The sequence below is a fragment of the Castanea sativa genome, chromosome 8 (genome assembly GCF_040712315.1).
Source record: "Castanea sativa cultivar Marrone di Chiusa Pesio chromosome 8, ASM4071231v1".
Lineage (NCBI taxonomy): Eukaryota > Viridiplantae > Streptophyta > Magnoliopsida > Fagales > Fagaceae > Castanea > Castanea sativa.
Window position 1 is genome coordinate 31030255 of NC_134020.1, and position 26298 is coordinate 31056552.

The following is a 26298-nucleotide window of genomic DNA, read 5'->3' on the forward strand; positions in this document are numbered from 1 at the left end:
ATGGATTCCCTGAAAGCTAACCCAACCATACACGGCCACATCCACATAGTAGCCTTGCCTTATCCAGGTCGGGGCCACATCTACCCCATGATGAACCTCTGTAAGATACTTGTTTCGAAAAACAACAATATCCTCGTCACCTTCGTTGTCACTGAAGAATGGCTTGGTTTCATCGGCTTCGGCCCAAAGCCCGACAACATTCGCTTTAGCTCCATACCCAACGTTATTCCGTCAGAGCTAGTCCGCGCCGCTAACTTTAAAGCCTTCTTCGAAGCTACCAGGACAAAGTTGGAAGCTCCATTTGTGCAGCTCCTTGATCGGATTGAGCTGCCGCCGGTGACAGTTATTTTAGCTGATACCTTTCTTTTCTGGGCAGTTGGCGTTGGGAACCGGAGAAATATTCCGATTGCAGCGTTTTGGACTTCGTCACCATCCATGTTAATGATCCTCCAGCATTTCGATCTATTAGATCAAAACGGTCATTTCACTGCTGACATCTCAGGTTAGTGTAATTTCCTTTTATGAACATCTCGAGTTGGTGCACTAATACACTATGCTTCGGCAGTCTTAAATGATAAGTATCAATCTTAGGGAAATGTTAACGGATAATTTAAGAGTATTGATTTAGAAACTAATTTTAAAAATGTTTTATGAAAGAAATGATAAAACAGTTAATTTTGCTGAAACTTTTTATATTACTTATAAAAGTTGTGGGGGCAGAAGAGTCAGATTGTGTTTGTGGGCCTTGGGCTTGATTTGAGGATATTAACTCGTCCGAAGAGGTTTCAGTGATAATGACTATACTGGATATAAAGGCCCACAAGCAAATTGTTACGAGAGAAATTGGTGGAAATGGTCCGAGGAGAGAGATCTCCTCGGCTTTATGAAATAAAGGTCGTACCATACATCCTGGTGTATGTAAGGGATTTCTAGAAGGTCTGATAAGCGAGGATATGTTCCACATGAGCACAGGAAGAAGGAGTGAAGAAGAAATATCTTAGAGAAAGCTGCTACCACCGCATTAAAGACTCTGCACCTACCTCTCTGGCTGCATTAATGGGGAAATGACCTCTGAACAGCGATGGACAATGTTACAGCTGTTGTTTAAGGGCTTCAAGAAGACGGTGGATGGGACAAGTATCTAGATTGGTGATCTAGTTCATACGTGGAGGATGGTAGGAAGAAGAAAGATAATATAAAAGGAAAAGAATGGCATTTAAGAAGGGGGATCGAGAGAAGAAAGAGAAAAACACTGTACACACCACCTTCAAATATAATCTATTGTGGAAAGAATAAAAAGGAATATAATTCATCCTCGGCTAACGTCCGAGGAGAGTTTTTGTCATAAAACCATTTCATTGTGCATGTATTGGTGATCTAGCCCACCATACTTGTTATCCAATATTCATAAAACATAGGTTTCAAGCCCACGCTCTACAAATTTTGTTGTGAAATTTTAAAATACTCCCAAGTGTACGAACCGTACCGAAGTATAATTTGACAAGAACAAGGTCGAACCCACAGGGACTTGAATGAAGGTATGAAAATTAATTAAATCTTAACCAAATTAATCCTAATCTAGTTTAATAAAAATTAGTTGTTTTGAAATTAAATAAACTAAGAAAATAGTTAAACTAAGCAAAAGATATAAAGCAATAAATAGATGTAAACAATCAAGGGAAATGAATTAAGGTTTTGGAATCCGCCTTATAAGTCATATCAGCATATATTTATGATCATTAATTTTTCCCAACTACTACATGATAATCTAGAAATCAATCTTGCTATCATGGAAAATATTCTCATTAAAATCTTTATTTTAAAAAATCAAAAGCATGTTCTTCTTCGCTTCTTAAGTATAAAATCAAATTATCAATTGTATCTGTAGCCAAACAAATCACAAGATATATCCAATTCTAAAAATCAAATCATAAATTGTATCTATTGACAGATAAATCACAAGCGATATCCAATTTTATAATCAAGAATTAATAAACCAAGCATTCAATTAATTAAGACAAATCCTAAATCATGAGAAAAACATGATTGAACTCATATCTAGAATCTCATCTTAGTCAATTGATATGAAGCAAGAACAATTTTAATAATTAAAGAACAACTATTGTGGGAAAAATCAAATCACATAAATATTACTAATAATCCTTAACAAGGTTTCATCCTCAACCCTAATTATAAATTTAGCTACTCATAATAATTAAAATAAAACACAAGAATAAAATACTAAACATTAAACTAGACAAATAAAATAAAACTAACTGTTATGGAAGAAAACCAAAGAAGTAGCCGCACTCTTTATGTTCAGCCCTCAGCCCTAGCACTCGCCTCCCTGAATTTTGCCCTAAAGAGCCTTTAAATAGGCCAAGGAATCCTATTACAAGTTGAATTCCCGTTTGGAGAAAATTCTAGATTTTTAGGCTTCACTTAACCGACAATTTTGGCCCATTTAATGTCAGAATTCGGACTTTTGGTAAACTACAAAGTTGTAACCCTTTAAGTTAAATTTCTAATCCAACTTGAATCATCTCGATTGGACATCTGAGGCAAAAGTTATGCCAAAAATACTAATTGATGTGCAGGCTGGAATCCTAATCCGAATTGAACTTGGATTTGATGCAAATTTCCTTTGATTCCCTGCTCCAATTGGACTTAAATTTAATTGGATTGGTCTTCTTTAACTTCATCATGGCCCTTGTAAAAGTAAAGTCTATTAGCTTTCTTCATTGCACAAATCCACTTATTTAATTCCATTCTCCTACAAAAGATAAATTCACGCAATAAGATTCAATTAAGGACAAAATTGATTATTCACTATTATTCCGAAACCAAATATAAAATGCATGAATTACCTCAAAATAAGTATGATAATGCTTTCTAACAATGATATAAATATGCAAAATTAAGCTATTATCAATGCACATCAAATACCCCCAAACCTACATTTTGCTAGTCCTCGAGCAAAACAGATAAAGAGTAAAACAAAACAAAGAAATAAAAAACAAAGAAAAAGAAAATCCTAACTAATCCACTTTCGCTGGAAATTTCGATTGCATTTAGCGTATGCAACAAGCCTTCAAACCCCTAGCTTACACTAGTGGACGAGTTGTAGTCTCGTGAGGGTTTGCAGGGAATATACCCACAAAATTCTAAGAATGAATACTAAAATAAACAAAACAAAGAAAATCAAACATTTTTTTTTTCAATTGCCTTTTGCAAAAAGGATTAGTTCAAGTTTAAAAACACTACAAATGCTAAAGAAATTTCTCAAGCCATCAAAACTCAATGTGAGTGAAAAGTGGTAGCCAACCCAAACATACTCTTAGTTTTAGAATAAATTTGACTCGAATCTCTATTTGAAAGTATGCTTCAACTCAAATCTTTCCAGTGTTATCACTCAACAAATGAAATCACTCTGAAATGGAGTGTAACACTCTTAACAACATACGTGAGTGGAATAATGTAAGCAAAATCAAATACCTCACATATAAATCACATGAAAAATGCTTAATCAAGAAAGAACAAGTAGTCTTATGAAAGGATGCGAAAAATAATTTATACCATACCTTTTTTCTTCTCAGTCATATCAATATCTGAACTACACAATCTTCAAGATCAAATAAGGACTTTATTAGGACATAATGTAGGAAAAAAGCAAAGGGAATGAAATAAAAATGGGTGAAGGTAAATATAAGAAGTGTTTTCAAGATAGTTGGAATGTCAACACTTTTTGGAATTTCCATTCAACACTTTTTTTTTTCAACTCTTCTTCTTCAAAGTAGTACTCATTCCTTACATTTCACTTCTCAAAATTTGATGAGAACCCTTTTTATTTTCTTCTTTTTGACACTTTTCCTCTTTTTTTTTTTGAATTTTTTTTTCTTTGACTTCTTTTTTCTTCCTTCTTTGAATTCTTATACAAACCACCATATTGAAACAAACTGATCAAATTCTATCTTGAAACACTATGGATAAGGGCTTTAAGAAAGAAATGCTAATTAAAAGGCTCAACGGGGTGACTAGCGATAATGTATCAAGAAAGAAAAAGAAAAACACATATATGGCTCAAAGTACACAAAAATGGCCTAATCTCATCTCTCAAAGACTAGTATAGTTCATTCAACATCAATGACTTCAAAAGATTCAAGTGTGACATAAAATTAGATTTTTTTTCTTGGCCAAAAGAAAGAACAATGAGACTACAACAAGGGAAACATGTTATGCACTTCCAAATGAACTTTAAGATTAGAAACAATAAATAGCCCTTAAAAAATAATAATTGGCTCAAAACTCACAAGGGTTACAGTCTCCACATTGTTATCATCAAGATTTTCTAATCATTTTTATCCTTCAACAACAAGTTGTGTCTGAATGGCTACGTGCATGTGCAATGAATTGAGCATGAAACTAATGAAATTCTTTAAGCAGGAGTAGTATAACAAACTCAAAACATAACCTCAAGCTAGGCAAAAGATTTTTTTTTTTTAACACAACTAAACAAAACAAAACAAAAAGATAGAAATCTATATACATCCCCCCCAAACCTAAACCAAACATTGTCCTCAATGTTAAAAATGATACTCTCAAATATATGTCTTGAATGAAAAGAGAGCAAAAAAATTAATATGCAACATGAGAACCAAGTAGTAACAAGTAAAGTAAGGAGAAGGAGGAGACATACCTTGATCAAGCTGATTGTTGTAAATTTTAATTTCTATCAAATATCAGCTAGAACAAAAGAGAATAACACTAAACAATAAAATAAACACAAATATTAATCTAAAAACATAAAATAAACAAGAAAAAGATTTTTTTTTTTTTTTTTTTGAAAAAAAAATTCAACACAACTAGATATCAATCCTGATAAACAAGACCATCCAACCCTCAACAATACCATGGAGATAAATAATGCATATTATGAATGGACTAGTCCAATGAGATTGTAACTTACCTGGATCAAAAACATGTTAGGAAGCTTTTGTAGTGTCTTCCAAGTGAATTCTTTGCATAACCATAGAAGAACTAATACTCTTAATATCAGCAATTTTCCAACCTATAGCTTCCTTGTGTTCTTGAGGTATACTTATCAAGTGGTGTTCCCAAAAGTTATCCAACTTTGGCGGTTCTACAATAGATGGGAGTGGGGATGAAGAAAGTGGAAAAGGGACCACTTTTGGCTGCCAGCTATCAGTACTTAAGAGAGGAACAGAATCTAACAATGCATTGACCTCTTCAATTGATTTTTCAATATCCAAATTGCAATAAAAAAGGGTTAAGCAATCCTTTAGGGGATCCTTACAACTTGATTGTATGAGAGTATCATGGACGAGGTTCCCAATCATGTTAACCTCACATATATTCTCATTATCTGGTACTTGCTTACTTATGTCAAAGATATTAAGCTCAACAGTCATATTTCCAAAAGAAATCTTCATCACACCACTTTGACAATTGATCAAAGCATTGGATGTGGCTAAGAAAGGGCGACCCAAAATGACATGGATTTGTGTATTGGCATTTAGAGCAGGCTCAGTGTCTAACACAACAAAATCAATAGGAAAATAGAATGCATCCACCTTAATCAACACATCCTCAACAATACCTCTAGGGATTTTCACAGACCTATCAGCTAATTAAAGTGTCATGGTTGTTGGTTTTAACTCCCCCAAACCTAACTGTAAATAAATTGAATATGGCATTAAGTTCACACTTGCCCCCAAATCTAGCAAAGCTCGCTCAATGAGGCGATCCCCAATCTTGCATGAAATTGTAGGAGATCCTGGGTCCTTACATTTCACTGGATATTTATTCTGAATAATTGAACTGACTTGCTCTGTCAAAAATGTCTTTTTAGGGACATTTGTCTTTCTCTTCATTGTCACAAGATCTTTTAGAAACTTGGCATAAGCAGGAACTTGATGAATTGCTTCAAGAAATGGAATGTTTATTTGCACTTGCTTAAAAACCTCTAAAATGTCTCCAAATTGCGCACTTTTCTGAGGACTGATTAACCTTTGAGGAAATGGAGCTTTAGAAACAAACCTCTTATCAAGGGGGGAACTAAGATCCTGAATTGGAATGGAGGGTGGGTTGTCCTTCTTTTCTCTATGATCATCATGTGAACTATGAGTACCTTTTTCCTTTAACACAATATTTTCATCATCCTCCACTTTTGGCATTTTCACTTGATTATCAACTTGCTTACTAGACCTAAGGGTAGTAATAGATTGAACATGTTCTTGTCCATGAGTAGAACTAGAAGAACCATTGATGGCATACTATCCTTTTGGGTTAGGTATAGGTTGACTAGGAATTTTCCTTTTTTCCCTCTCTCCAACTTGGGTTGCTAACTGGCCAATTTGATTTTCCAACTTTGAAATAGCTTGAGTATTCAAATGGGTGGAAATTTTCATCTCTTGAATGGCTTGACTAGTTGATTGCATGAAAGTTTTGAGAGACTCCTCCAATGATGATTGTTGTCTTGGTGGTGCTACAAACTGAGGAGGTGATTGAGGAATGGGAGGATATGCTTGAGTAGGTGGACGAAATTGACTTTGTTGATGCACTTGTTGTCCACCTACATTTGTGGGAGGCTGATTTTGCCTCCATGAGAAATTAGGATGGTTCCTCCAATTTGGATTGTATGTCTCTGAAAATGGACTAGCAAATGGTTTTCCATAATTATTCAGTGAATTTTCTTGTTCAGTATAAAAATCAGGGTACCTAGCTATGGAAGGACACATTTGTGTTGTATGCATAGGACTTGCACAAATAGAACATATTTCACTTTGAACTTGATTGACAGAATTCATCCCTTTACCTAAAGCTAAAGCCTCAACCTTACGAATGAGATTGTCTAACCTAGCTTTTATGTCTAAATCTTCACTAACTTCATACAATCCTCCTTTCTTAATTCCAGGGGCAGATCTCTCTTTACGGTTGGAAAAATCCCATTGTTGTGAAATTTCAGAAAAATTCTCAAGAAATTTGTATGCCTCATCATCTACAAGACTCAAAAATCCACCACCATTCATGGACTCAATCATGTTACGATTAGTCTGAGTCAAACCATTATAAAAATATTGTACTAGTCTCCATGTTTCAAAACCATGATGGGGACACTTTAAGATCAAGTCCTTAAATCTCTCCTAACTCTCACAAAATTTCTCTTGTTCATCCTAATAAAAATCTGCAATTTCTCTCCTCAAAGCATTGGTCTTGACCATTGGGAAAATTTCAGAGAGGAATTTTGTGACCAATAATTCCCATGAAGTGATAGATCCAAGTGACAAAGAATTAAGCCATGCTTTTGCCTTGTTCTTCAAGGAAAAAGGAAATAAACGCAAGCGAACAGACTCATCAGTGAAGTTCTAGAACTTACAAGTAGCACAAATCTCAAGAAAATCCTTCACATGCATATAAGGATCTTCTTTATCCAATCCATGGAAAGCAGGCAGAAGATGGATTATCTGTGGCTTTAACTCAAAATGTGCAGCAGTGGTTGCAGGCAATACTATGCAAGATGGAGGGTTGGTGGTTATGGGTGAGAACAACTCCCTAAAAGTTTTTGAATCATCTCCTTTTTCTCCCATTGTGGATGAATAATCAAAACTAACAAGATGATTATCTTTATCACGTATCCAAGTTCTCATACACCATGCACAAAGAAATAATTTTTTTTAAAAATAAAATAAAATTTAACTACAACTAGTAGAAGAAAAAAATTCAATTAAGACTTAATTTATTTTCCTAACCAAGTCCCCGGCAACGGCGCCAAAAACTTGTTGTGAAATTTTAAAATACTCATAAGTGTACAAACCGTACCGAAGTATAGTTTGACAAGAACGAGGTCGAACCCACAGGGACTTGAATGAATGTAAGAAAATTAATTAAATCTTAACCAAATTAATCCTAATCTCGTTTAATAAAAATTAGTTGTTTTGAAATTAAATAAACTAAGAAAATAGTTAAACTAAGCAAAAGATATAAAGCAATAAATAGATGTAAACAATCAAGGGAAAGGAATTAAGGTTTTGGAATCCACCTTGTAAGTCATATCAGTATATATTTATGATCATTAATTTTTCCCAACTACTACATGATAATCTAGAAATCAAACTTGCTATCATGGAAAATATTCTCATTAAAATCTTTATTTTAAAAAATCAAAAGCATGTTTTTCTTCGCTTCTTAAGTATAAAATCAAATCATCAATTGTATTTGTAGCCAAACAAATCACAAGATATATCCAATTCTAAAAATCAAATCATAAATTTTATCCATTGACAGATAAATCACAAGCGATATCCAATTTTATAATAAAAAATTAATAAACCAAGCATTCAATAATTAAGACAAATCCTAAATCATGAGAAAAACATGATTGAACTCATATCTAAAATCTCATCTTAGTCAATTGATATGAAGCAAGAACAATTTAAATAATTAAAGAACAACTATTGTGGGAAAAATCAAATCACATAAATATTACTAATAATCCTTAACAAGGTTTCATCCTCAACCCTAATTATAAATTTAGCTACTCATAATAATTAAAATAAAACACAAGAATAAAATACTAAACATTAAACTAGACCGATAAAATAAAACTAACTGTCATGGAAGAAAACCAAAGAAGTAGCCGCACTCTCTATGTTCAGCCCTCAGCCCTAGCACTCGCCTCCCTGAATTTTGCCCTAAAGAGCCTTTAAATAGGCCAAGGAATCCTATTACAAGTTGAATTCCCGTTTGGGGAAAATTCCAAATTTTTAGGCTTCACTTAACCGACAATTTTGGCCCATTTAATGTCAGAATTCGGACTTTTAGTAAACTAAAAAGTTGTAAGCCTTTAAGTTAAATTTCTAGCCCAACTTGAATCATCTCGATTGGACATCTGAGGAAAAAGATATGCCAAAAATACTAACTGATGTGCAGGCTGGAATCCTAATCCGAATTGAACTTGGATTTGATGCAAATTTCCTTTGATTCCCTGCTCCAATTGGACTTAAATTTAATTGGGTTGGTCTTCTTTAACTTCATCATGGCCCTTGTAAAAGTAAATTCTATTAGCTTTCTTCATTGCGCAAATCCACTTATTTAATTACATTCTCCTACAAAAGATAAATTCACGCAATAAGATTCAATTAAGGACAAAATTGATTATTCACCATTATTCCAAAACCAAATATAAAATGCATGAATTACCTCAAAATAAGTATGATAATGCTTTCTAACAATGATATAAATATGCAAAATTAAGCTATTATCAATGCACATCAAATTTCATTATATAAGGCTATTTGGGCCTGTACCCTTCACACAATTGGGTCCAAGTGCAAATTGTGCCCTTACAATTGGCGCCGTTTGTGGGAAATCTTGTGTTAAAGGACGGATAGCGTGATGGCTGGCTTAGGTCCACACCATGCAGAGTCTATGGGATCCCAACAGGAAGACCACTTTCAACGTCTTGAGCGGGAAAAAGATCGGGAGGGCAGTGTGCACACAGGGCACACCACTAGGAGTCATTCACGGGGAGGGAGTAGAATCCCTCGTGAGGATAATGCTAAGGCCATGCAAAAAGAGATTGACCATCTGAAGAAGAAGCTGCGCCAGACAAGACAACAGCGAACACCCTCTTTTTCTAATCCTTCCTCTAAAGACTCCCAAGGTAGTAGCTATAGGCCCAGGTCAAGAACTCCTCCTAGTGAGACTTTCTTCAATGAGGAGGATGATCTTCATGGTCACAAGGGCAAGAAGTCTTCTTCCAAGGGCTTGGGAAATGATGCTATGAGCACTGCGTTGCATCAAATTTCCAACTCACCCTTCACGCCCAGGTTGGAGAAAGGAGAGCTTCCTCGGCGCTTCACCCAACCAAATTTCACTATCTATAATGGCCGCACAGACCCCGTGGAGCATGTGAGCCATTATAATCAGAAAATGGCGATGCATGCCAATAATGCAACTCTAATGTGCAAAGTCTTCCCTTCTAGCTTGGGACATGTTGCGATGAGATGGTTCAATGGGCTGAGGGCAAGTTCAATTGATTCCTTTATGGAACTCACTATGGCATTTGGGTCTTGTTTCATTACCTGCAATAGAGTTCCTCGGCCTCTAGATTCATTATTGTCCATGGCCATGAGGGAGGGAGAGACCTTGAAAACATATTCTAATAGATACTAGAAGATGTTTAATGAGATCGATGGTGATTTTGACGAGGTGGCGATTAACACTTTCAAGGTTGGCCTTCCAACTGATCATGACTTAAGGAAATCTTTGACCAAGAAGCCTGTAAGGAGTGTACGTCGACTCATGGATCGTATTGATGAATACAAACGGGTGGAGGAAGATCAGCAATAAGGTAAGGGGAAGGCGAAGGTTATCCCTCAGGAGAGGAGAGATTTCAGGTCGGACAGATACAATAACAATAGGCCGAGGAGAGATTTCGCTAGGCAATTTGGTTCAGCCCCTCCTCAGGTAGTGAATACTGTGTTTCGTGAACCTGTGCAACAGATATTAGAGAAAATTCGTCATGAATCACACTTTAAGTGGCCCAAAAAAATGGCAGGGGACCCTATGAAGCGTAATCAGAACCTTCAATGTCATTATCATCAAGAGCGAGGTCATACCACTGAGAATTGTAGGACCTTGTGGAATCATTTGGAGTAGTTGGTTAAGGAGGGAAGGTTGAAGCAGTTTTTATATCGGCCCAATAGGCAAGGAGATCATTCAGGCTCGGTAAATCAGGGTAATAATGCTTCAAGGCATCCTTTGGGTACGATCAATGTTATTTTTGCTGCTCTAGGAAGGACTGGTTCCCGCCTTACTAGAGTCATGTCTGTGTCCCGAACTCTTACTGAGGAGTCTCATTCTGAGCCAAAAAGGATTAAGGGGAATACTCCACCTGTCTTAGGTTTCTCGGAAGAAGACAAGATTGGGACTATTCAACCACATGATGATGCCTTAGTAGTTACGCTTAGAATAGGGGGCTATGACGTGAGAAGGGTAATGGTTGACTAGGGTAGTAGGGCTGACATTATGTACCTTGACTTGTTTAGGGGGATCAACCTAAAGCTCGAGGATCTTACGGCTTATGATTCGCCGCTCATAAGCTTTGAGGGGAAAGCTGTCATTCCAAAAGGGCAAATTCGGTTACCTGTGCAATCAAGCTCGGAGATTGTGGACGTGGATTTCATTGTGGTAGATGCTTATTCTCCCTACACGGCCATTGTGGCAAGGCCTTGGCTGCATGCTCTAGGTGCTGTTTTCTCAACTCTCCATGTCAAGGTGAAGTTCCCATCTAGAGGACTGATCAAAGAAATTGTTGTGAGTTAATCTATGGCTAGACAATGTATAACAGCTACAGTTCTGCATCAGACTGGGCAAGAGTTATCGGCCTCGGCTGAGAAGCGTTCATAGCAATCAATTTCCTTAGCCACACCTAAGATTGCCGAGGTAGAAGAGCATGCATGTGAAGAGTTAGAGAAGGTTCTTATTGGCGATGATCTTGAAAATTTCTTTCAGGTGGGAATTCAACTGCCACCTCTTGAGAAGGAGGAGCTGGTCGTGTTTTTGAAGAAGAATATGGATGTATTTGCGTGGAATGCTTATGAGGCCCTGGAGGTTGATCCAAGATTCATTTGTCATCATTTGAATGTCAATCCGTCTGTGGTGCCAAAGAAACAACCATCTCGGCGCTCATCTAAAGAGCATACTGAGGCTGTCAAGGAAGAGGTACTTAAGCTCAAAGTGGCTGGTGCTATTAAGGAGGTATTTTATCCAGAGTGGTTGGCTCACACAGTGGTAGTGAAGAAGAAGAATGGGAAATAGAGAGTTTATGTAGACTTCACAGATTTGAACAAGGCTTGTCCTAAAGATTCATTTCCAATGCCTCGCATAGATCAGTTGGTAGATGCCACTGTGAGGCATCCTTGAATGAGCTTTCTGGATGCTTTTCAAGGTTACCACCAGATACCCTTGACTTTGGAGGATCAGGAGAAAACAACATTTGTCACTCCTATAGGGAATTATCATAATAAGGTGATGCCTTTCGGCTTGAAGAATGCAGGGGCTACCTATCAAAGGATGATGACTAGGATGTTTGAGCCTCAATCGGGAAAAACAATTGAAGTGTGTGTGGATGACATGGTGGTGAAAAGTAAAATGGTTTCTATGCATATATCAAATTTGAGTGATACTTTTCAAACGTTGAGGAGGTACAAGTTACGCCTTAATGCTTCCAAATGCTCCTTTGGGGTGGGATCTGGTAAGTTCCTAAGTTATATGGTAACACACAGAGGAATTGAAGTCAATCATGCTCAGGTCAAGGCAATTAATAGCTTACAACCTCCTTGAAATCCAAAAGAAGTTCAAAGGTTGATAGGGATGACCGCTGCCCTCAACCGATTTATTTCACGGTCCGCGGATAGGTGCAGACCTTTCTTCCAGCTGCTGAATAAGTGGAAAGGATTTGAGTGGAGCTAGGAATGTGCTACAACTTTTCAACAGCTTAAGGAATATCTTTCGTGTCCGCCCATTATGTCTCGGCCAGAAATTGATGAGGTTTTGTTCGCGTATATTACTGTGGTTGATCATGCTGTTAGTTTGGTTTTAATACGGATTAACAACAATATACAAAAGCCAGTTTATTATGTGAACAAATCTTTACATGAGGCTGAGGTACATTATCTACCGTTGGAAAAGGAGATCCTTGCGGTGGTGCATGGTACGCGTAAGCTTCCACACTATTTTCAATCTCATATAGTTGTGGTTTTGACTTAACTTCCTCTCAAATCTGTACTTCGAAGTGCTGATTATACGAGTAGGATTGCTAAGTGGGGCACCATATTGGGGGCTTTTGACATCAAGTATATGCCTTAAACTTCCGTGAAGGGTCAAGTGCTTGCTGATTTGGTCGCAGAGTTTACTGAGCCGTCATTAGAAGATAATGCTAAGGGGTTGGACATGGATGAAAAATTAGTTGGCATAATCTTGTGCAAGGAGTCTGCGACGTGGAAAGTATACGTTGATGGGGCAACGAATTAAAGAGGATCTGGTGTGGGACTAGTCCTAGTATCCCCTGAGGGGCTTACTTTTGAGAAGTCCTTGAGATTGAGATTCTCAGCCACCAACAATGAGGCAGAATATGAAGTTTTATTGGTTGGAATGGATATGGTTCAAAAAATGGGGGGAAAATCAGTGCAAATGTTCTCGGATTCGCAATTAGTTGTGGGTCAAGTAGAGGGAATATTGGAGGCTAGAGATCCAAGGATGCAAGAATATCTAACCCGAGCCAGGTATTTACAATCAAAGTTTGAATCGTTTATCTTGTTGCATGTATCAAGGAGTATGAATACCCATGCCGATTCCCTGGATACCCTTGCGACGTCCTCGGCATAAAGTCTACCTCGGGTTATCCTTGTGGAAGATTTGTTAAAGCCTTCTAGAACAAGTGTGAACCCCATTCGAGTTCATCAAGTAAGAGTAGGACCTAGTTGGATGGACCTTATAGTATCCTTCCTTAGCGGTGATGTCTTGCCCGAGGAGAAAATTGAAGCGGACAAAATACGTAAGAAGGCACCTCGGTTCTAGTTATCCGAGGATCAAAAGTTATACAAGCGCTCCTTTTTAGGACCATATTTGCTGTGTGTGCATCCTGAAGCAACGGAGTTACTTTTAGAGGAGTTGCATGAGGGATTTGTGGAAGTCACACAAGAGGAAGGTCTTTGGCACATAGAGCTCTTACCTAGGGATATTGGTGGCCCAATATGCAGAGAGAAGCACAAGATTTTGCAAGAAAGTGTGATCAGTGTCAGAGGTATGCTCCCAACATTCATCAACCAGGGGGCGTCCTTAATCCTCTGTCTAGTCCTTGGCCTTTTGCTCAATGGGGCTTGGACATTGTAGGACCTTTTCCAAAGGCAGCAAAGAATAGAAGATGGTTGATTGTCGGAACAGATTATTTCACTAAGTGGGTTGAAGCTGAATCATTGTCGAATATCAGGGATGTGGACGCAAAGAAGTTCGTCTGGAAAAATATTGTCACTAGGTTTGGAATCCCTCATACTCTTATTTCAGATAATGGCCTACAATTTGATAGTAAACCCTTTAGAAGGTATTGTGGTGATTTAGGCATCTTGAATAGGTATTTCACTCCAGCTTATTTGCAAGGGAATGGACAAGCCAAGGCTGTAAACAAAGTTATAGTTAGTGGACTCAAGAAAAGGCTAGATAATGCTAAAGGAAGATGGGTAGAAGAATTGCCGCATGTTTTGTGGACGTATCGAACTACGCCTCGAAGATCCACTAGAGAGACGCCTTTCTCCATGACTTACGGAGCTGAGGCTGTAATCCCTTTGGAAGCTAGGTTTTCGACGCTAAGAACGAGCTCCTTCATCCCTAGCAGTAATGACAACTTACTGGAAAAAGGCTTAGACTTAGTTGAGGAATGACAAGAGAATGCTATGGTTCAGTTAGCTTATTATCAGCAAAAGCTTAAACAAAGATATGATTCTCATGTAAAGTTGAGGCCATTAGCCCTTGGAGATTTGGTATTAAGAAAAGTCATGGGTACAGCCAAGAACCCAGCATGGGTTAAATTAGGACCTAACTGGGAGGGACCTTATCGTATTACGTCAGTAGCTGGTATAGAGGCATATTATCTTGCAGACTTAGATGAAAAAGCTGTACAACGTCCCTAGAATGTAAATAACCTACGAATGTATTATTATTAATGAAGGGCACTTTTGCCATTATTTTTCTATTAATATGGTGTTGTGTTGATTTTTTTTTTCATTTTTAACAAATATCAAATAGAAACTTGGTCATGCTTGGCTCCTCGGACCACGTACCTTGTACAAATTGATATATTTATTATGTGTTAAACAGAACCTCAGTTATGTCTGGTCCTTGGATCATCTACTTTGGGGAAATTAACATTTTTGTTCATCTTTCTAAGTATCAAACAGAAACTTGGTCATGCTTGGCTCCTCAGACCACATACCTTGTAGAAATTGATATCTTTATTAAGTGTTAAACAGAACCTCAGTTATGTCTGGTCTTCGGATCATCTACTTTGGGGAAATTAACATTTTTGTTCATCTTTCTAAGTATCAAACAGAAACTTGGTCATGCTTGGCTCCTCAGACCACGTACCTTGTAAAAATTGATATCTTTATTAAGTGTTAAACAGAACCTCAGTTATGTCTGGTCTTCGGATCATCTACTTTGGGGAAATTAATATTTTTGTTCATCTTTCTAAGTATCAAACAGAAACTTGGTCATGCTTAGCTCCTTAGACCACGTACCTTGTAGAAATTGATATCTTTATTAAATGTTAAACAGAACCTCAGTTATGTTTGGTCTTCGGATCATCTACTTTGGGGAAACTAACATTTTTGTTCATCTTTCTAAGTATCAAACAGAAACTTGGTCATGTCTGGCTCTTCAGACCACGTACCTTGTAGAAATTGATATCTTTATTAAGTGTTAAACCGAATCTCAGTTATGTCTGGTTCTCGGATCATCTACTTTGGGGAAATTAACATTTTTTGTTCATCTTTCTAAGTATCAAACAAAAACTTGGTCATGCTTGGCTCCTCGGACCACGTACCTTGTAGAAATTGATATCTTTGTTAAGTGTTAAATAGAACTTCAGTTATGTCTGGTCCTCGGATCATCTACTTTGGGTAAATTAACATTTTTTGTTCATCTTTCTAAGTATCAAACAGAAACTTGGTCATGCCTGGCTCCTTGGACCACATACCTTGTAGAAATTGATATTTTTATTAAATGTGGAATAGAACCTTAATAGTGTTTGGTTCTCAGATTATTTATTTTTGGAAAAACTAACGTTTCTGCCCAGCTTTCTAAGGATCAAGCAGAATTTTGGTTATGTTTAGTTCTTGGGCCATATACTTTGGTAAGGTTTGTGAGTTACTTTGTACCTAAGTTTCATATTAAGTCTAGCTTTAGACTATATTCCTCTTGTTTTGAATTTGTGAATGCTTTATGTACTCAACTATGTGCTGCTGCTTAACCTAATTCCACCATACAAATTATTTATTGAAGACATAAGTTCAAAAAATGAAAGTATCTCTAGAACATACTGTTGATATTGTTTAAGGCATTGTTAAGACCTATCTTGTTCCTTTATGCACTAAGTCATTCATATTATGTATATTAATTGTAATAAGAGTAAGAATTAAACATTTCCAATGAGTGAAATTTGTAAAGAAGTAAAAATCAAAATCTTAAACATGTCATTAGGAATGTACTTGATTACATTAGAGATAAAATAATAGATAAAAAAAAATATAAATGAAGAAGTGCTATTTGGAATTAAAACAAAAGGTCGGAAGAGAGAGGGTTCCAAGCTGTTCATGTTTTAGCCTTCACTAGAGGGTTCTCTTGGGACTTGGTCTCTTCTTCCTTTGCTTTGTTCTCTGCCCCTTTTTGACCAATTTCTTTGGATTGAGGAGCCACTTCCTTGATAACAAAAGGAACGATGGAAGACTTCATCTCGGACGAGGTCATGATTTGTTTTCCTTTGTCTTTTGCCCTAAGTGAAGGGTCAACCTGGTCAATCTTCTTGCTGAAACCCTTGTTAGTCTCCTCATCTTGGGCTGCAGTCTGATCAGGGCCTGTGGATGCTTTAATGGGTGGAAGTGGGTCCTGGACAACTGAGGTTTGGGAAGGAGGCGCTGATTCAGAGGCAGTTGGAGGAGGCAAAGCTTCAATCACGCGAATGTCTGGAGGAATCCACATGTTTTCAGTAGCAGGGACCCCAGCAACATGCAGGGCTTCTGTCCATACTTGTTGACAATATTCCCTACATATTTCAGCAAAGTCTTTAACTAGGCGGGTTTATGTTTCTTCAACCCCCTTGTTGAAGGAAGCAAGCGATGCAACATCAACAGTTTCCTTGATGGTATGAGCTGCTTCTTTGGCTTGCGCCAATTCACCCTTCAAACATTCAATCTCTTGTTGGGCAGTGGCAAGTTCCTCTCTTTTGCTTCGAAGCTGCTTGCGTTGCTCCTCGGCTTGTGCCTCGGCCGTTTTAAGACCAGCCTCAGCGCTTTTCCTTAGTTGCTCCTCTACTACTAGCTTATGAGCAAGCTTCTTCTTTTTATGCTCAGCCTGTCCCAGGGCTTTTTCAGTTTCTACCCTGACCCTGATCTCGGCATTAGTCTTGCTCCAAGCATCTTGTACCTACTTTTCAGCCACGAAAACCTCCTGGATAGCTTGAGAAGCAATGGCGAACAAATGCATTTTGATGGGAGTAGTAGAAAAGTATGTATAAGATAGTTCATATGAAAAGAAAAGTCAAAAAGCAAAGCAGAACTAGTTGAATGGTACATACCAGAGCCAAATCCCTTTTTAAGGGAAGGAAAAGTTGAGGTTGATTCATGTTCTCCAAGGCTTCCATATCCCTTGGCAGGAGGAGGGGTTTTTCCAGGGTTTTAGCTAAGTGGTGAGCATGCCCTTTTTGGAATTCCCTTATGGAAGAGTGTTCTGGGATAGGAGTTCTGTCCAACTCTAGCGGTGGTGACCAGTGAGCTGGGGTACGGCACACCTCGGCCAAATCACGGCTATCTCTACTCTCCGTGGAGGAGGCTCGAGTCTGGCCCTTTCCTGCTTTTTGTTGTTTCTGTTTCTTCTTCTGGGCCAGTTCCTCTTCTTCAACCTCAATTGGTTTTTTCTTCTTGGGGTTGGGATCGGGGAGAAAAGGGCTTAGAGGAGGAGGTGGAGGAAGAAGATTGGTAGGAAGTTGGGACGCCGAGTCATTTTTTGCGGTGGATTGTTGGCCTTTTTGGGTAAGCAGACCCCTCAAACCTAACCCTTGTTTTCAAGACATTTCTTCTTCTTCCTCATCACTCTTATCAATACGTGCAACTATCAAACCCTGGATACAAGAGCCCTCGGCGAATTCCTCTTCTTCGTCCAAGATGTTGACAACGTGGTCCTTTGATGGTTTTTCTGCTTCCTCAAGTCGGAACTGGTCTATTTCTTCTTCAAGGGATAGACGAGGAGACGCGGGTTCTTCTCGGATGGTTTTTGCTTTAGGTTGTGCTGAAATAGGGATCATTTTTATTGGGCGTACGTATAGAATGACAGAGGGGTCGTCTGGTAAGTCGTGGGGAGCAAGAAAATCTGGTTTCGAGACGTCTATTCGTCTACGTCTCCAGTCACTTGTGATGATCACATTTCCAATATCTTGGACGATGTTCGACAGTGGTTCGTATCCTTAGATGAGATGGGTAGCCCTCACCCGCAGGTCTTCACTTACGAATATCTCGGATCTCAGAACTCTGTTGAGTTCCGCAATGTTGATTAAACTCAAGTAGGGCGATACGTGTTACTTATCTGCAAAGAAAAACATCCGAGAAACCAAATCTGGTTAAATCAATAATAAACATTAAATGCAGAGAACGATGGAATACAAATGTGAATCTAGGTGATGAAGTTAGGGGAACTAGACCCAAAACCAGGGGACCTAAGTCCTAAGGAATCACACCTAGTTTTCCCTCTTTGATCGAACAATGAGGGCCGTCGGACCATCTCCCGAAGGTGATTAAGTAGTCGTCCTTCATGCCTTTGTTAGATTTGGGGAGACATGATATGAGTCTAACAATGCTAGACCTGGATTTGAGATAGTAACCTACATTTTTAAGTTTATGACATTCATACATATGGACGACATCGTGCCATGTGAGGTTTAAGCCCATTTTCTCGTTGAAGGCGTTTACACAACCTAGGATTATAAACATGTTAGGTGTACATTGATCTGGGCATAATCTATGGTTACGGTGGGATTCACTGGTTACGTTTTTCATGGGAAGTGTCATTCCACCCTCTAAAAAGGCAATAATGGGATTTACAACTTCCCCTTCTTTTCTATCATCAGCTATGGCCTCTGGGGAGCAGTATCTCAAACCCACATCCGGAAAGATGTGGTATTTGGCCCGAAAACCCTCTATACCAGCATCAGTATCTACTAGGCACTTAAATCTACCCATTTGGTTGGAAGAAAAATGGAGTTTTAGAAAGGGAAGGGGTGCAGCTAATGGCCGAGGACTATAGCCAAGGAGAAAAAGATTTTAGAAGAGTGAAAACTTATAAGAACTGAGTGGACGATTCTTCACGATCTTCTGGAGAAAAGTGGAAAGGAGGAAGTTGTAAGATGTGATTGATTTCTGGAGTAATGGTTCGAGTCGTGATTTCCTAGGTGTTTTGACATAAAGGAAGCAACATTAATTGGGAGTTATCCCGCTAAAATTTTGGAAAAGAACCCGAACCGTTGGATATGCGACCTACCATTGGACGTGGCAGACAGGGTGTTGCTTGGAGCATTTAATGGGGGTGTTATGAATTTCGAGGCGTCAGGAGCAGTTTCAAATGAAGTGAGATGGCATTCTCACATGTAACGGTTCTATGAGCGTGCTAGAGTGATGGTGTTGAATCAAAACTTCATTTTTCCCCTCAGATGGGAGGAAAAAATGAATTTTTGAGGGGCTATTGTGGGGGCAGAAGAGTCAAAGTGTGTTTGTGGGCCTTGGGCTTGATCTGAGGATATTAACTCGTCAGAGGAGGTCTCAGTGATAATGACTATACTGGATATAAAGGCCCACAAGCAAATTGTTATGAGAGAAATTGGTGGAAATGGTTCGAGGAGAGAGATCTCCTTGGCTCTATGAAATAAAGGTCGTACCATACATCCTGGTCTATGTAAGGGATTTCTAGAAAGTCTGATGAGGGAGGATATGTTCCACATGAGCACAGGAAGAAGGAGTGAAGAAGAAATATCTTAGAGAAAGCTGCTACCACTGCATTAAAGACTCTGCACCTACCTCTCTAGCCGCATTAATGGGGAAATAACCTCTGAACAGTGGTGGACAGTGTTACAGCTGTTGTTTAAGGGCTTCAAGAAGATGGTAGATGGAACAAGTATCTAGATTGGTGATCTAGTTCATACGTGGAGGATGGTAGGAAGAAGGAAGATAATATAAAAGGAAAAGAATGGCATTCAAGAAGGGGGATCGAGAGAAGAAAGAGAAAAACACTGTACACACCACCTTCAAATACAATCTATTGTGTAAAGAATAAAAAGGAATATAATTCATCCTCGACTAACGTCCGAGGAGAGTTTTTGTCATAAAACCATTTCATTGTGCATGTATTGGGGATGTAGCCCACCATACTTGTTATCCAATATCCATAAAACCTAGGTTTCAAGCCCACACTCTACAAATTTCATTATATAAGGCTATTTGAGCCTGTGCCCTTCACACGGTTGGGTCCAAGTGCAATTTGTGCCCTTACAAAAGTGATCTCAAAACTTTCTCAATATAGTTCATTAATAATTGTTTTAAAAAGATCCATTAACATGACAAACCGTTTTTCAAAAGAATAATATTACAATTAATAAATCATGAATTTAGTTTGATAAATATTGAAGTAATAAAATTATTTTAAATACAATCAAATATGGATGAGATTTTTACTTTATGAGAAAAAAATACATCAATTAAAACTGAATTCATCGGGAAATTCTTTTTAAAAAACAGTTATGGATTTATAGACCATTGAAATAATGTTGGGCTTGGTTTATCACTCACCATGATTTTGAGTGATATCACTCAGTTTTCATCACTAAGTTTCCAAAACGCATGGGTCCCACAAAAAAAAAAAAATTGTCTGGCTTGGTTTTTGGGTGATGTTTCTATTACTCAAAACTCAAAAATTTGAATAATGGACGATGGAAACTGAAAACAGAATTTTGGTGTTTTCAGTTTCTAAAATATGAGTTATGGTGGCAAAAGGTGAGTTATGTGATTGAGTTATGTGACCAAACAAGAATTTTGTAGTTTTTGAGATAAAGTGAAGTTTGAGTTATGAGTTATGAGTTTTAAGTTTGAGTTATGAGTTATGAGCTATGAAAACTGAATCATGGCCAAACCAAATGAGCCCTTAGATGTCGTAACTTTCAAATAAACAACACACACAAAAATCAAGCCATCCTCATATTTTAGCCGGATGTGTGACATAAATAAAGGCCACAAGTTACACATTCAACTAGAAATTGGGAAGAAATTAGAGCATTCAATTGAAAGGAAATGCTTTCTCAACTTGACATAATGCTTTAACCATGAAAGTTCGGAATTGTGTTAAAAACACAAGAGTTGTTTAGACCCCAAATTAAAAAATTATGGTTTGGTTGATTTTACTCTAACTTAAACTAAGTGCGGAATAGAATAAATGCGAGCGAACAAACAAAACAACTACTCTAAGCCATATTCAATAAAGCACAGCAGTAAAATGAAAGTTATAAGAGTGGGGAAGAGAGATGCAAACACAAGATAACACGCCGATGTGTTATCGAAGAGGAAACTGAAGAAATCAGCGAAAAACCTCTTCGCCGCCCTCTAAGCGGTAAATTGATCCACTAGACAATAAGTTGGGATACACGAATAGCAAAAGACCCTCCAAGCCTAGTCTACCCAATGCACCTAAGCCTTCCAAGCTCCTACTCCAACAAGGCTCTCGAAACCGTGTCTTGTCTAACTTTCTGGATCCCGCAATGTGCTCGATTACATCCACCAAAGTTTGGCTTCTTCCAATACTTCCCAGCAGCACCAAAACTCACTGGATACTCAGTATGGGTGTGGTAAGTGTTTAGGTTATCAACCTCTCAAGGATTTAGAAATGGAGAGGTAAGAGTAGAGGAAAACCACAATGGATAGTGTGTAGAATTGTGGGTATGACAATCTCACACTCTCAAGGGTTGAGGCTAGAGTTTTCTCTTCTGAAAACTCTTTACTCAATATGTGGGTAATGATGGTATATATAGTATGATTGAGAATGTAGTGAAGCAGATAGAACAAAATAGCATAACAGACTGTTTCGCGGGTATCTCGCGGGAAGGCCTTACTCACGGACACTCGCGAAAACCAGCTGTCACCATCTGTCATGACTCTTCGCATTCCAGTCATGTGCAGGGCACATGCATCATTTTGTGGGATGCTTAGTCGCAAGCTACCCACGAGAAAACTTCTGTCTTCACATGTTTGAGTCTTCACACTCTCTTTCTCTATCACATAACTCTTACAATAAAATCCCACATAAAGTACAGGGTATAAAAGATTGAACAAAATTACAATCAAATTTGACACAAAATTAAAGTCAACACAAAATAGTTATAAATCACAACTTTACAAACCACAATCACTTTGATTTTCGTAACTTCTAGCATTCATGTAACTCAAGCAAAACATCAAAGCAACTCAAAGAAATAACGTGTCACCCAATTGAATATTTTGATTGCTGAATTATTTTTTGCTTGACAACAAAAGATGAGGAGCGTGTAGAGTACATTCCTGGAATTTCTTCCACACGGCGAATGGATATTCCTCTTGATGGTAGAAACCAAGAAATGACGGACTGGTTACTTGAATTTTTTTCGTGGGTAAGCAAAGCACAGTACCTTTTATTCACTGCTATCTATGAGCTGGAATCTAAAGTAATCGATGTTCTAAAAGAAAATTTTTCATTCCCTGTATATGCTATGGGCCCGACCATACATGACTTTGATCTTGGGGAAAATACAAATCTTAGTGACAACAGTTATCTACATTGGCTAGATCGTCAACCTAAAAGTTCTGTTCTATATATTTCAATGGGAAGCTTTCTTTCAGTTTCTTGTGCCCAAATGGATGAAATTGTAGCTGGTTTGCATGATAGTGGTGTCAGATTCTTATGGGTGGCACGTGATGAGACTTACAAGTTAAAAGAGGTTTGTGGTAATATGGGGTTAATAACTTAATAGTGCCTTGGTGCGACCAATTGAGAGTCTTATCTCATTCTTCCATTAGAGGATTTTTGTCACACTGCGGTTGGAATTCCACTCGAGAAGGTATGTTCTATGGTCTTCCTTTTCTTACCTTCCCCATAGCATTTGATCAAGTCTTTAATAGTAAGCTAATTGTGGAGGATTGGAAAATTGGGTGGAGGATGAAGCAAAATGTCAAAGAGGACAATTTGGTGACAAGAGTGGAAATTGCAAAGTTAGTGCAGAAATTTATGGATTTGGAGAGTGATGAAGTGAAAAAAATTAGGACAAAAGCAGGTGAAGTTAAACAAATACGTCAATGTTCAATTGCAAAAGGTGGATCAGCTGAGATGAGCATTAATGACTTCATTAAGAACCTTTTAGATTGCCATGGTTATTGAGTAAATGTAACTATTTTGTTCTTTGGTGGCACCACTACATAAAAGTTAGTGGCCATTTGTCTTTGAGAATTCCACGTTGATCTTAAATTTGGTTATGAGATTTACTGGTTTTAGGACTTTTTGTACTTAAGGGGCGTAGAGTTATTGTATTTAGGGGGAGTTTGATGTATTTTCTTTGGTTTTGATGTTTATATTTCCTTTGATCTTCATATGTCATTGTTTAGATTTGATCAGTGTTTCTGTTCTTGTTTCACAAACATTGATGTGCTTATTGATTATGATAGTTATTGATGATGAGGTTATTCATTATGATATTGCTGTTTCTTTATATGTGTTGTGAATTAAAGATCAGATTTTTACTTAGATTTGGTATTGTATTTTCCACACATGTGTTTATGGTTTGTTTTCAGTGTTTTAGGTATTTATAGCTTAATTCTTTCAACAGTTGTTGTCTATACTAGCAACTAATAGTTAGTAGTTGTATAAGAATCGTATTAGGACAATATCTTATATTTGGGTTGGTATTTAATTTAAGCATTTAACTGTGTATATTTGTTTTGTCGTGAATTGCCAAAGGGGGAGATTATTAGGTTCTAAAGATTTAGGTTTAAATGTTTAGAATCACAGTTTATTTGTGTTGGCAAACCGAGAACAAAACATGTCTAGTCTATGTGTTAGGCAATGCTTAAATGTCTAGGTTTCAAGTTTCAAGTTCAGCTTACTGTAGAAAAAGGGAGTCACTTATTGCCTTGCTCGACTGATCAAGAATTAGGCTCGATCAATTGAAAATTGCAGGAAAAGAAATTCTACAGATTTTTAAATCAGGCCCAAGCCCTCAAAAACGTTTAGGGTTTCATTCCAAGTTATTCACATATAAAAGGGAAACCCTAGCTACGTCTTGGAGACTTTTTGGAAGACTTTTCTGTTACTTTTTGTGAGATCTAAGAGGTTTTGTACCTTCTAACTATATAATAATCTACTAGAGCAAGATCTACAATCAAGCGTTGGTAGAACCTAGTTGTTGCAACAAAATCATTATTGATGGTGATCTGAAACCTTTGAGTGAGAACTAAAAGTCACAAGCAAGGGTGCTTGTGTTGCTGTAAATCTAAGGAGAGAAGAAATCCGTGGATTCGGAGCTTGCACGTGGTCGTGTTAGTCAATTACTACATGAGGTAGCATTAGATTTAGGGTTAAATCTGTTGTAAAAACTCCGATTCTCTTATAGTGGATTTACTCTACCTTGAGGGTAGCTAGGTTAAATCCTCCTCAGGTTTTTACCTTGAAATGGTTCGTTTCATCGGTTTTCCTGATTCATCATATCGTGGTGTTATTTACTTTTCCACTTTTGTACATGATATAATACATGCTTGTTTAACCTAGATCTGAATAATAAACCTAATAATCAACTTGGTTAATTAATTAGGCTAAACAATCTGGTTTAAGGGGTCTAAACGAACAAACAATTTAAAATGGAAAATTAAAATGAAATGGTAATTAAGATCTACAGATTTCAAATGGTTTTAATTTTAATTTTTAATTTCACCATTAATAAAAATAGTAAAAGCTCAAAAATATTTACATGATAGCACGTTAATAAAATTGTGACAACAACAGTTCTCAACATGACATGCATCTCAAATGAGTAATTTTAAGGTTCTAGCTAACCACTTTAGGCTTTACAAACAACAGCAATTAGAAATTGAAGGAAATGGGGGTTTATTTTAAATTTTTATATTTCTTATTAATTTTTTGGTCATTTTATGGACTCTAGGCCAATTGGAAGTTTCTTTTGGACCAGACAACAAATTCCTTTCATTTTGATCTCTAAATAAAGGACCAATACCAAGAAAAGAAGAGCCCAATTGAAGTGTATGATAAAATTCTGTAGGATCGTGATTTTATACAATTCTACAATCCAATTTGCAATCCAATTTCTACTTTACAAGCAATCCTTGTTAAGATTCAGATTAATTTTGTAGTGTAGATCATTGAATCTTACTATCCTACGATCTTGGATCGCAATATTAACAATCATGTCTATGACCTTACCTAGTCTTTGACAAGTGGGTGAACTGTTATGACACTTTAAAAAAAAAATACGGAAAAATCATATTCTTTTTTATCATCCTTTTATTACAAAAATATAGAACCAGAAAATAAAATAAAAACACAAAAAAAGAGGCTAAAATACAAAGCCCACCATTTATATTTCACCAAAATTCATTTAGGTCCTCTAACTTTGCTTTTGTTTATTTCAGTCTTCTAACTTTCAAGTTTATTCAATTAAGGCTTTTCCATCAATTTTTGTTATATGTCGTGAATAATTTTCCAATTTTTAAAATTTTTCTTCAAAATTTTAAATTAAAAAAATCAATTAATGATTGAAAAATACTTTCCCATTTTTTTTCAAAAAGTTTTAATAAAAGTTGGAAAAAAAATGCCTTAATGAACGCAAACAAAGTTAGAAGACTGAAATAAATTTTGAAGAAACTTAGAATGTGAGTTTTGCATTTTAACTTTTTTTATATACAAAATAGAAATTATACTCTAGCCTAATCTAAATAATAAAGTTAATAATACATAAATTCTACCATATTGAAGTTTATAAATTTTGAAATAAAAGCTACCAGAATAGTAACCAACCTTTTAAAATTTTACCTAAAAAGATGTAATCATACTAGGACAGCACATAAGTTGTGTAGGACAATTTGCTTAGCCTAAGTAATTTAAATAAATTTAAAAATACAAGCGTATCTTATAGAAAAACAATTCACACTAAAAAAATTATACAAATTTTCTTTATAAAAAGAAGCTGACAATTAATTTTTTTTATTATATATAGATAATTTTTACTTAATAATTTTTATGTAGTATAGAAAAATAATAAATTGTGATATAAAAATAAAAATATAAATAAAGTATGTATTGAGCTTCTTATAGTTTCTTTACATAAATTTTCCTCATTTTTGTTCGAAATGTTAGAATATATATATATATATATATATATATATATATATATATATAGGGTCGGGTTCAAGTTATACCTGGTATAACTCT

At 36.9% G+C, this 26298-nt stretch overlaps 1 non-coding gene and 1 pseudogene across 1 annotated transcript; both read left to right on the forward strand.

The window, feature by feature from the left end:
- Window positions 1–23238, forward strand: LOC142605617 (UDP-glycosyltransferase 87A1-like; annotated as a pseudogene).
- LOC142608495 (small nucleolar RNA R71) lies at window positions 7120–7228 on the forward strand. Its single transcript, XR_012839524.1, has one exon. It is a non-coding gene; the product is annotated as a small nucleolar RNA R71 (small nucleolar RNA).
- Window positions 23239–26298: the final 3060 nt, after the last annotated feature.